Raw genomic sequence first — 13,275 nt, forward strand, 5'->3', positions numbered from 1 at the left:
AAGTATTAATTTGTGGGGGCGGTGGGGGTGAGTGGGGACCTCATATTTTTTGAATGTAATATTTTTAAAAAATGAATTAAAAAAACATAAAGTTCACATACATACAAAAAAAAAGTATTAATTTTATCCATAATTTTGTATATTTAATTTTATATTATTTTTCTTAAAGAGGGCTCCTTCAATTATATAAGCTTCAGGATTTACAACCCTGGATCTGCCCCTGGTAGCTAGAACATTCTGATTTATCACATAATGACGTAGCAAAAAGACTTTTTAAAATAGTGGTTTCTGACTGTTGACTGTTTTAAAGTATAATAGCAATTGTTAAAATAGTCTTCTGAGAGATTTTTTGGAATTCAAATCAATACCCATGACTGACTCCTACATAACAACTTCTCACATTTTTCTCTATAATTCTGACCCTGATTCAGAGCCAGAAGAGTTTGTAAAGTCAAAGTCAGTTAAAAATAACAGCAAAGAAGTACAGAAAAAGTCTTAATTCCAATTCTGATGAAAACAACCAGTAAACAGGGCCCTCTGGCAAGGCAAATGAAAACCAAGAGCACTGGTATAGACAGAAGTCATAGTTTCAAAGACTATCATTAAATATGATGCTACAAGTCAAGGCTATGCATAATTAGCAGACTTTCTATTTGGAAAGGAAGCCTCTGGGTTTTTTTTTGTTGTTGTTTAATTCTGCAGGAATATCCAATTTTCTGAATTTAGTCAGAAATTTAGATTAAATAATGATTCCAAAAGTGAAACTAGAGCTAAAATCCCTGAGACAAGGAATACTATAGACTCTAGAAAGTGAGGTTGTACAGAGGAATCTCAAGAGGTACCTTGGTAGCAACACAAAAGTGGTATAGTGGTGCAGTGGGAAAAGCACGGACTTTGGAGATCTGGGTTTAAACTACAATACTTACTAAATGACTGCGGCTATGTGATATACCCTCTCTGGGCCTCAGTTTCCTTATCTTTAAAGTCAGCTTAATGATACCCACCTACAGGGATGTTAGGAAGAATAAATACAATGTTGTAGGCAAAGTGTTTTGGTAATAGTGAGTACTCAACGAATGATAATTCTTGTTCCCTTTGTGGGTTTATGGTACCACTGCTATTCGAAGGTCAAAGTCTTAGACTCATCAATAATAGCTGCTTTTATAAGCAAGCGTGACTTTATTTTCAACGATACTAATTTATTGGCTACTGACAGACTGGCAGTTCTGGTTGATTTACTGTGTTGGGCTCTCTTGATTTGTGAGCCTGGTTTTTATTTGGTAGAAGCCTAGAAATTCTCAATATTGGCCACATCTATAGGCTTTCCTGGGCTGAATTTGCAAGCATATTTTCCCCTACAATTAAGTAACTACAGATAAAAATGTTTAAAAAGAGAAAGAAATAATAATGAGGGCTATTCTCAAAGGAAGGAAATTGAGTCATATTCCATAGAGGTTAAAGAATTTACTATTCTATTGCAACTAAGGAAACTGTCTATTGAAGCTTTTTTTGTGGTAAATTTAGATAATTTTTTCTCTCTCCTTTTTAACAAATATTCAGCAGGATTCACATACATGACATTTCAAGCTATCACACATTAGGATGTCCTTGAACTTGAGCAAAGTACCATTTCCCATCTTAAGTTTTCAGAGAGGTTTAACACTGTCAGTGTAAACCAACCTTTTCCCTTCTGGTTGTACTTGTACATCCTCACTAGAATTGCACAGCAAGGAAAAAGCCTTTACAGGATTCCCACATGCAAATGTGGTGCCTAAACATCTCAAAACTTCTATGTTAAGAACTATAACTACTAATTGAAACCGCAAATACCAGGAAATGTGCAGATACTTCCTGCCCATCTGTGTAAACCTCCTGATTGGCACATGAACTGTTGCGAGGGCTCTGTTCATATTGGTGGCTTGTTAAAACTCCAGCATAAAGTACCATTCTGATTTTTCTTACCTTTTAAGAATTTTAAGAAAGGCACTTTTGAGTTAAACACATGAAAACAAGAAGTTAGGAATATAATAGATTTCACAGTAAGAAGAGCACAATTAATGGCATTATTACTGTTTGTCCTTGTGCAAGTTATTTGATTTCACTATGCTTTAGCTTCTTCAAAGGTGAAGTAAGGAAACGAGACCTTCTTAATGAAGATATTATGAAGATTAAATGAAATAATGTGTTTAAAGAGCTTATTCCAGGGCTCATTGTTCAACAATGGTCATCATTATTATTTGGGTCTATCATGCACACATTAAATTTCAGCCTCAAACATGTTTTCTTGTGTGTTATACATAGTTGAAGAAAAGAATCTGAAGGCATAAATATTGTCTTTTTAAAAACATGCGTACCTAACTGAAAAAATTAACTAAATGATGTTCTGTATGATTCCACTTTTTAGAGTTTATTATTACACTCTGGCACCCGTAGTAATCTCTGTCTTGGGGATTTTAGCTATAGGTTCACTTAAATTCAGAAAAACTGCCTGGAAATTTATAAATTCCTACAGAATACCAAAAAAACAAAAACAAAACAAAACAAAAAACCAAAAAAACCAAGAGCTTCCTCTCCAAATAGAAAGGCATGCTAATTGTGCATAGTGTTGGCTTGCATGGAACATCATTTTTTATGATGACTTCTATCTACACCAAAGTTCCTGGTTTTCATTTACCTTGCTAAAGGGGCCCTGCCCTCATGAATAACCTGCTTACTGGTTATTTCCATCTGAGTTGGGATTAAGATTTTTTTCTGGATTTCTTTGCTGCTGCTTTTAATTGACTTTGCCTTTACAGACTTTCCTGGCTGTGATTTGGGGACAGAATTTTGGAGAGATCCTGTGATACATGTACTTTTAGTATTTGGAATAGTGAGAAGAGGATTTAGGCAAGGTCAGCCATGAGTGGGATATTTCAAAGCTTTGGGTTGTTTAGATATCCAAGAGACCTACAAATACAGCTCAAGAGATGTTGGTTTGAATTCTGAAAGTTCTTGGAAGACCATTTGTACAGTTTGTAAATTTTTTCATTTGTGTCCTTGTCCATTTCCCCTCCACCCCCCCGAGGTGAATTTTTCTTTTATTATTGGCTTTCAAGATTTCTTTATATATTAGAGGTCCTACCTCATCTGTCATATATGTTACAACTATTTTTTCCCATCATTTCAATTTTCATTTCTTTGTTTATATATATATACATTTTCATATATCAAGTCTTTGAAAATTCCTTATGGATCTTTACTTTAATTTTTAGAAATGCTTAATCTCAACTGAGATGAGTTAAATGTCACTGAAAACATTTGTGTAAAGGGGTGACATTATCAGGCTTGTGGTTTAGTGAGTTAACCTGATATTATGTTTGGGATAGTTTGAAGTAGATTGGAATGGAAGATGGAATGGAAGATGGGGGAGAAATAATAAATATCTGAAGTAGGTGGTTGTGAATGGAATATACCTGCTAACCATTTTTTTTTTCTATAAGTGGAATTAGTGAGAATATTTCTTAGGTTTTATTTAACTTCCCTCTCTCTATCCCTCTTTAACTTTTCTGTATATATCATCTCATGTATTCATTCCTAAAGTTGCAACTTGATGGGACCAGGGTGGTATGTACATTATCACATAGACCATAGTTGGTGCTGATGTTTTTGCCACATTCACTGAAGGAAGGAAGCCAGTCTAGTCTATGGAGCATCATTCTGCACAGTCCAACATGTAAGATCAACTTTTTTTTGCACTGGCCAACAGTCATAGGAATCAGAATATTGTGAAAAGATAGAGGCTGAAACAATGATTATCTGAGACTGCTAGATGTTTCTACATATGCACATAAAACAAAGTAGGACATGCGTTCAAGGCAGTGTCTGTGCTGTAACAGCTGTTGCCTTTTTGAGCACATGTGCTAGAGCAAGGGTTCTCTAAGGGTGGTTCTCCACCCAGCAGCAGATATCAGCATCACTCAGGAACTTGTCAGAAATGCCAATTGTCAGGCCCCACCCCAAGCCCACTGAATCGTAATCTCTGGGGGTGAGACCCAGCAACCTGTGTTTTCACAAGCCCTAAGTGTGATTCTGATGCAAGGTTGAGTGTGAGAACCACTGGGCTAGAATTAGACTTCAGATGTGGGTCCATGACGTTTGGTCGCTTGTCACGCAATAATAATTAATGAAAGCCTACTCTAGATTCAGTTCTAGACACACTTATTGTGATCTGACCATGACAGGCTCTGTGATAGGTGCTCAAGCTATAAAGAAGGAAAAGAGGCAAGTGCAGGTCACTCATGTAAAACCCAATTTGGGGTTTGCTCCAGTTTCTTTGTTCTCTTTATTTGTTTCTTTCAAGGAGAGATAGCAAGTATTTATTGAAATGCCACGGATCCTGTGCTGTGCTAATCGCTGCAGAAGTTTCTCAAGAATGACAGATTTAGCCCCTGCCCTCATGAAACTTACAATTTTATTGAGAGCAAATCAAACATGCCAGAAAAAACAAAAAACAGTGACAAATAGGATGTAGATTCAAGTACTAAATTCAGTGGTACAAACATTGAGTACTTTATTTTATTAATCTTTGTTAATCTTCATATGACTATTTTACCCAAATATTTTGAGTTTGGAACAAAACACATTAGAGCAGGGAGTGTGAGCAACAAGATAACCTAAAAGCTTGTGTTTTTGGTATAGGGCCCATCCGTTCGGTCTCTATTCCTGGGCAGGGGTGGGGTGGGGGCAGTTCTCTCCTGTAATCTTTTATCCCTTTATTTGAAAGCCCTTAGCTTACTCTGGTTCAAAGCTTATTTGAACCAAACTTGCCTGGCAGGTTTTGAATTTGCACAGGAGAATGGGGTGTGAAATTGAAGAAATGTGCTAATTTTCAAAAGAAGGAAGAAAGCCGTTTCTGAAAACCACAGGCTGGAGAAATTGACTTTATTCTCGGGCAAAACTTTTACCTAATGTATTAAATAAGTGGTATGTAACTACTTAAAAAGAGGCAGTGCTGATAACTGAGAGTTGGCACATGTTTACCATAGGCAAATTAAGGGGAAGCCATTTTTCTTGAAAGACTTAATTAGCCTAGTAAATTTGGGGGGAGCTATAAACAAATTATTATTATTATATGGATTTAGACAGAATAATCGACAATCTCTCATTATGTCTGCGTGGATAAATTGGAAGACAGAAGGCTTCATAAAGTTCATCAATCACTGAGCAAACAAATCCAGAGGATTTTTCTAATCAGGCAGTGTCATGGCAAGCTGGAAAATGAAATAAACTCTATAAAATAAAATACAATGAAAAACTTAACAACCTAGGTGATGGTTTAAAGTACACACACACACACACACACACGACTTGTAGAAATGCTCGACTGGGGATCCTGGTGTAAGAGCAGACACATTAAAACGTCTTCCGAAGTTGTAGTTTTTCAGAGGGCTGCCAATGCAAAGTATCAGAAATGGATTGACTTTTACAATGGGAGTTTTATTTAGGGTAAAAGCTTACAGTTCTGAGGCTGTGAAATGTCTAAATCAAGGCACTATCAGAAATGTTTCCTCACCCTAGTCAGCTACTGGTGATCCTGGGGTCCTGCCACGTGGTGAAACAAGATGGCTCCAGATCTCTGCCAAATTCCTTGCCTTCCCCTCCAGAATCTGCCATCTCTGGAACTCAGCTGTGTGCAACCAGATGTAAGATTTGTCTCTTTCTGGACCACTTCTCTGTCTTGACTCCTTACTTTCTTCCTGAGTTCAGTTGTGGGCTATCAGGCATATGGCTCATCTCTTCAGTCTTGAGCTACCCCTTGGGTCCAGCCTCTTGGGGGTTTCATGATTAAGCTTTGGCTGCTAGCAATCCTTGAGTCTTTCTTTCACATTGCAGGGTCAAGGAATGGCAGAGCCCCTTTTCCTGTGTGTGCCTCTCTCTGTGTCTCCATTTGTATCGGACCCAGCAAGAGGGCAGAGACTTTCTAATTTCTGGAGACACCACTTCTACCACAGAATGAAATGTAAAAACTCCGAGAATAAAAATGGCAAAAATAACCCGACAGCATTTTCTCAAAATACAAATATAGCACAATTTCCCATATAAAATGAAGGGCAGCTTTCGAAGGAAAATGACTTTTCAAAAGACCACATGGTAAACTTTCCAGTAAGGTGTTAAGGGAGGGGGGAAGAAGGTGGCTGTCCTAGGTATCTAGCAGTTGTCACCTACCACGGACTGGGCCTGAGAGTCATAACCCCCTCATTAGGCTCTTGATGGATACTCAGCCCTTTGATTCACCTTCCTATGGTCCCTGCCACTCCTCCACATGCTTTCCATTCCTTCCCTGGTCTTTGGGAATCTTGGCATTTCCCTGTAATTTGGGTTGTCTCCATTCAAACTCAACTATGAATTTTGGTGCCTGTTTTATTTGTGCTTATTTATTACAATGCTTAATTGAGCCAAAGTTTTAAACGTTGATAAAATCAAATGTAGAGATAAGATCGTTAACTTTTCTCTTCTCCCATGGACTCTGCTGAGGAAGCATCATTCAGGTCTTTCCTCCCGCTGCCGCCATGTCTAAGTCGGAGTCTCCTAAAGAGCCCAAAGAGCTGCATGAGCGCTTCATTGGAGGGTTAAGCTTTGAAACAACCGATAAGAGTCTGAGGAGCCATTTTGAGCAATGGGGAACACTCACGGACTGTGTGTTCATGAGCTATCCAAACACCAAGTGCTCCAGAAGCTTTGGGTTTGTCACCTCTACCACTGTGGAGGAAGGAGATGCAGCCGTGAATGCACGGCCACACAAAGTGGATGGAAGAGTTGTGGAACCAAAGAGAGCTGTCTCATTAGAAGACTCTCAAAGACCTGGTCCTCCTTAACCATGAAAAAGATCTTTGGTGGTAGTATTAAAGAAGACACCAAAAAGCATCACCTAAGAGATTATTTTGAGCCATATGGGAAAATGAAGTAATTGAAATTATGACTGACCGAGGCAGTGGCAAGAAGAGAACATTTGCTTTTGTAACTTCTGATGATCATGACTCTGTGGATAAGATTGTCCTTCAGAAACACTGTGAATGGCCACAATGGTGAAGTAAGGAAAGCCCTGTGTAAGCAAGAGATGGCCAGCGCTTCATCCAGCCAAAGAGGTCTAAGTGGTTCTGGGAACTTCGGTGTTGGTCATAAAGGTGGCTTTGGTGGGAATTACAACCTTGGTCATAGAGGAAACTTCAGTGGTCATGGTGGTTTTGGTGGCTATGTGGCAGTGGGATGGTTATAATGGCTTTGGTAATGAAGGAAGCAATTTTGGAGATGGTGGAAGCTACAATGATTTTGGCAATTACAATAATCAGTCTTCAAATTTTGGACCAATGAAGGGAGGAAACTTTGGAGGCAGAAGCACTGACTCTTATGGAGGTGGAGCCAATACTTTGCCAAACTGTAAAAGCAAGGTGGCTGTGGCGGTTCCAGCAGTGGGAGCAGCAGCAGCAGCAGCTATGGCAGTGGCAGAAGGTTTTAAATACTGCAAGGAAACAAAGCTTAGCGGGAAGGGAGAGCCAGAGAAGCGACAGAGAAGCTACAGGTTACAGCGGATTTGTGAACTCAGCCAAGCACGGCGGTGGCAGGAGGACATGTTTTAGACAATACCCATGTGTGTGGGCAAAAAACCACAAGAACTGTATTTGTGACTAATTGTATAACAGGTTATTTTAGTTTCTGTTCTGTGAAAACTGTAAAGCATTCCCAGAAAGGGTTTTAATACAGATTGCGGTGTTTTTTTTTTTTGCACTCATGCTCTTGATTGTTAAATTATTACATGATGATATAATCTAATCATGATGATGAATAAGTATGTCTTTTTAAAAAAAAACAAATGTAGTCGTCACTTTCTCATAACATTTGTGCGAAGGACACACTTACCTACATTTGGGTTTGAAGATTTCATTAGTGACTGAAGGCGATCAGTATTGAGAAATGTATAGTTTCTATCCTTCTCATTTCGCTTGCCTTTGGGAAGAAAACAAGCCAGAAGTCAGAGGTGGCTCACTGGGATTGCTGGGAAAGGCAGGCAGGGTGTTGAGAGAGCCAGTTGCCTCCTGGCTCGGGGAATGAAAGAACAGTGTTGTCTGGCAACAAAAAGCAGGACCTGCAGGAGGCTGCCTAGGGCAAGTGCCCATGGGCTAAGCTCATCAAGTTGTCGGTCAGCTCATCTTGCTCCCTGAGAATTCTCGGGAGTCCCTCTGCCTGAGGGACCTTCACCTAAGCAAAGACCCTTTTGGAGTTGAAGGAGGAACCTTGAAGCAGCACCAGGGCCAGTGAGATGGGGAGCCTCTGAGAGTTGTTTGGATTTCAGGCAAATGCTCCTTAAATCTAGTGTATTTAATTCTCACCTTTTTTTCATTTCATCCTTCCATTATCAAAGAAGCCATCCCTCAAATCTGAAACAATCTCAGCCCCTCATGACATATTCAGTAGTAGTCTTCTGCTGGGAAGGAAATGCTGTTTTCCTGGCCTTCTGTGAGATTGACATATGTCTAGCTGTTTTGTTTCGTTTAGTTCAGGTTTAGTGCTATGGGCGCCATTTAAGGGCTTGGGTTTATTAATTATTTGGACTCCCTCTCTAAGTGGGTCCAAACAGATCTTCATCAGATAGATGAAACACACGGCAGTAGCCAAAGATAAGATGGTCTGTTTATTCAAAAAGATGAAAAGAAATAAGTGAAGTAAGCAATGAAACAAGCAGCAAGTATCTGCCAGACAGGACGTAGAAAACAGGTAAGTGGTAGTCTAATTTGATGATGCTGGATTTCACCCTGCACTGCCAGGAATGCTCCACAAATGGGGCTGCTCTGGCCTAGCAAGTATTTTGTAGAAGTATCTGTCAGGACACAAATTTTTATTTAACACCAGAATTAAGAGGTGTGATATGCATGGCACAGCAGTCTTCTAAACCAATTCAAGTCATAATTATACTAGCAAAAGCAATGACTTTCTGTAATTGTAAGATAAGGGATTGGCCTGGGGCAATATATAGAATTAACCCACCTTTTAATTTTGTTATTATAACGTGGCCTGTGTCATCACTTTTAAAATGTAAGTTTCAACTGATTTTTGTCTTACAGTGCTGGTGAAATGTCACCAGGGAACTAGTGATGGCTATAGTCTCATGGTGCAAAGTTACAGACATCCTACAGTAATCCAGAAAAAGAATGTGTGTGTGCGCGTGCACTGTAAATCCCCCATTAAAATAATTAAGTAGAAACATTAAAGAATACGATTTAAATGGGATTTTTATTAGGGGTTTTACTATAATCATTAATTCTTAATCACTGCTTAATTGAACTATTTTCTCTCCCAGACTTTATCAAAATTATTTTAGAATCAAAGGCTCTTTGGGCTGTATACACTGTTCTGATACCTCAGGGTTTCAGAGCACTTTAGTGTGAAAAGTTAGAGTCCTTCAATTGATCAAGTGATTAATTAATCAACCTTTACTGAATAGTCAAATTCATCCATCCACCCACCCATCCATCCATCCATCCAATGTGCTAGACACAAGGGAGCCAGGCACTGGGGAAACAGTGATGAACAATAGCAGGCTTAGAATAAGTGTACAAAACTAAGAGGAAAGCTGGGGGAAATGCACATTAGCCCAATAATCACACATAGGAATGCCAAATTACCCCTTGGCCTCTCTGTGAGTTGCAGCTGGCAGGAGGGTGAGCAGGGTGTTGGGGAGGGAGTGGAAGGACTCCTGGAATGCTTCCCTGAGGATGCGTGTGTATCATGAGACAGGACCAGAAAGAGGGCTCCAGGCAGAGGGATTGCCACTTGCAAAGATACCCCCGGGGAGGGAGCCGGGGCATTTGAGGAACGGAGGACCAGTGGGGTGAGTTGAAATTGGAGTAAGAGACAATGAAGCTGGATTTAAGGAGCTTGGATTTTATCCCAAGAACAACACGATAAGATTTGCATTTTGAAAAGATCACTCTGGCTGCAATGTGGAGAACAGATTGCATTTGGGAAAAGAGGAGAGAGGGTGGTGGCTTAAGCACTATACATGAAAAACGTGCTTGTCAGGGATACATTTACGACTAAGACACAGCGTCTTCCTCTTAATGGTGCTTAATAATGGAGGCATGAATTAAGACTTAGAATTTGGTTGGTAGAGACAATGAGGGGAAAAGGACTATTTATTGAGCAATAACGAACACCAAATAACTCTTCTATTTTCCCACAAACAAGAAACATCCAGAGAATCTGCAGCAAAATTGATGTGGGAAAACTAGGCTCCACCCTGAAATTACAAGTAGAAAACTGCAAGCTTAATACCTCTTGGTTTCAATTTCCTTAAATCTGTGATGTGACTTTGTTCTCATTAAACTATCCCAGAAGATCTTTATGTGCTAAATTAATTCGCAATAAGATGTGAGGGGCTGATCACAGCATGTCTAGCTCCTAGTTAATTTCCACTAAAGTGTAAAGGGCCGCTGACAGTGAGGATGCAGCTCTGCAGGCACGGACTGGGGCCCATCTCTATAACCTCAGATCCAATGTAGTAGCTGGTAAGTAGTTATTGATATAGAATGAAACCGGGTTAATTCTCCCAAGTTGCTTGTATTTTGAAAGAATATGTTGAATACTTCATAGGAATAAATTTCCAAGGGACAAATTTTAGACAATTTGGCATAAAAGTGGCAGAGATCATTTTCCATAGTATGGCCTTCTCAGCACTTTTCAATAACAGCCCACAGTACTGCTCTATCTAAATATTAGGCATTTCTGGTACTTTCTACCCTGTATCAAAGAAGTGTGGCTGAATTTTCTGTGTTGCTTCTACAATCCAATCACACATACTCCCAGGTTTTCGATTCAGGATCCAGCAACTGTATACTGTGCTGGAAAGGAGAGTACAAAGGACAATTCAGACTGAATATTTTTTGGGGAAAGAAAAGCAACATGCAAAATCTTGGGGCAAAAATACAAACCCATTAATGGAATCTTTGGACCCTAGTAAAGTAACATGACCCACAGATGGTAATCCTTTAAATATCCGTTTTCTCAGAATCCATCAAGTGTTCTGGAAGGTCCTGTCTCATCTACTATATGAAACGACTGTTTTCCCTGGACCATCCCTGGCCCCAGTGCAAAGTGTCCTTTGGTGCCAAGTCCCAACTCCAACTCTGGAGTGATCTCATGTCATGGGCTCAGAACAGCAGGGGTCCCACAGGGTCTTTCCTGGGGTCAAATACAAGTCAGCCACATGGGAGGAAGTCAAATGGCACAGCCGTTGCTTGCCAGCCAGAGAGGATTACTACGAGTCATCTGTGGGGAAGAGTTACAAGCCTGTGTCACTTGGCCATCTGAGTTTACCAGGTCTGGCCTGTCTCTTTCTTGAGCTCTGAAATGAGGCAGGATGCCCTGATTTGGTTTGATGGACCCCTTTAGTACAGCAACTAGTCAAAATAGCAACTAGTCAAACCCCAAGATTTTCGGTCCAGAATATTTAAAGAAGGAAATTGAAAAAAACCTTTATTCTGGACTTCATAACTCTTAGTGTCAAAAATAAGTGGAAGAAAGAATAGCAGGGGTGTTTTATTTGTTTTGCTGTGTATTGTTGTTTTGTTTATCTGAGATAGTTTTTTATTTTTTCTCTTCGCCAATGAATTGTGAAGAACTATTATTGGGACAAATTATACAAAATGCATTTTGTTAATAATTTTCCGTGAAAAACTACTTTTAATACTCCTGGCTGACAACTAATATTGAGACAGAAGGAAAAAAACCTTCATTATGGTTGTGAGTTTCATCACGGTTGTGAGTTTCTGACTGGACTTTTGATTCTCCCAAAGTGAGATGATTTCATTAGATCTGATTCTCGTAATTTAAAAACAGGCAATATTTTATTTCTTGTTACTAATTAGCTTAGCTTGTTACTAGTTTTCACAACTAATAAATTTCATTAGCAACTTGTATGCTCATTTTAATACTAGAAATTCCTTAAAAAGAAAATACCTTTTTTCCTTCTACCCTTTCACTTTTCAAATCTTTCACTCTGGGAAGCGATTATGGCTCAACTGATAGGGCGTCCACCTACCACATGGAGGGTCCAGGGTTTGATACCCAGGGCCTCTTGACCCATGTGGTGAGCTGGGCCACGCACAGTGCTGCCGTGCACAAGGAGTGCCGTGCCATGCAGGGGTGTCCCCTGCATAGGGGAGCCCCACGTGCAAGGATTGTGCCCCACAAGGGGAGCCACCCTGTGCGAAAAAAGTGCAGCCTGCCTAGGAGTGGCGCTACACACACACACAGAGCTGATGTAGCAAGATGACACAATCACAACAACAAAAAGCAACACAGTTTCCCGGTGCTGCATGACAAGAATGTAAGTGGACACAGAAGAACAAACAACAAATGGACAGAGAGCAGATGGGGGGGGGGGGGGAGAAGGGGAAATAAATAAATAAAATAAATCTTTAAAAAAAAAATCACAAATCCTTCACTCCAATTTCTTATTCATCCCAAGCTGAACATTCCCCTCAAGTCTTCTCTGATTACTCAGGCCATGATGATTTTTACACATCCCAGTTTTCTCAGGAAGAATACAACTCACTCCCACCTCATAGAGTTGAGGGAAAAAAAAGGGATGCTACCACTCACTGAAATTAAAGGGGCATTGGATTTCAAAAGGAAATGGCAACAAGTCTCTTTCTTTTTTAGCTGAAAACTTTGATTTGGTATAAAGACCTTCTGATTAGATACCACATTTAGATTTACACAAAACTTGACCCAGAGACTTGCCTCACACAGCTCTCCCTTTTTTGTCGAGGCTCACACACAGCTCAGAGAGCAGGCTAAGCAGCCTTTGAGGAGAGGGGCTCATTTACCTCAGCTGAGATGGGGTGCAAAGTGATCATGTTTCTGTGTGGATCAGAAGAGGGGGCGGGGAGCAGGGGAACAGCTGGACAACAAAAAGGAAAGAAGAAAGGACAACAAATTCGAGGGGAGACACGCCGGGCCCCAAGTGGCCTTATTATATGACTAGACAGCAGATAACTACTTCTTTCCACCGCAGCCCTTCATAAATTCTGTCATCTTGTTAGGGTTGTCAGAAGAAACTGACCTCACTTCCTCCGTTAATGAGCTCGCCCGATTTTGAGGGGGCGAATCTTTGCAAACACTCAGCCCAGGAACACCTCAGAAACAGCCTGTCAGCCCTGGGATTCTGGAACTAAGATGCCAAGGAGGGGGAGAGGGCGGCGCCTCAGAAGCCAGGGGAGGGACAGCAGGAAGCAGGCC

General features: G+C 40.2%; 1 protein-coding gene and 1 pseudogene across 1 annotated transcript in view; one reads left to right on the forward strand and one right to left on the reverse strand.

The window, feature by feature from the left end:
* The window catches only part of LOC105746523 (heterogeneous nuclear ribonucleoprotein A1-like), a 56,756-nt pseudogene extending 48,988 nt beyond the window's left edge, over nucleotides 1–7,768 (forward strand).
* The window catches only part of POU6F2 (POU class 6 homeobox 2), a 382,627-nt gene that overhangs the window by 141,342 nt on the left and 228,010 nt on the right, over nucleotides 1–13,275 (reverse strand). The window lies entirely within an intron of this gene.

The sequence above is a fragment of the Dasypus novemcinctus genome, chromosome 5 (genome assembly GCF_030445035.2).
Source record: "Dasypus novemcinctus isolate mDasNov1 chromosome 5, mDasNov1.1.hap2, whole genome shotgun sequence".
Classification (NCBI taxonomy): Eukaryota; Metazoa; Chordata; class Mammalia; order Cingulata; family Dasypodidae; genus Dasypus; species Dasypus novemcinctus.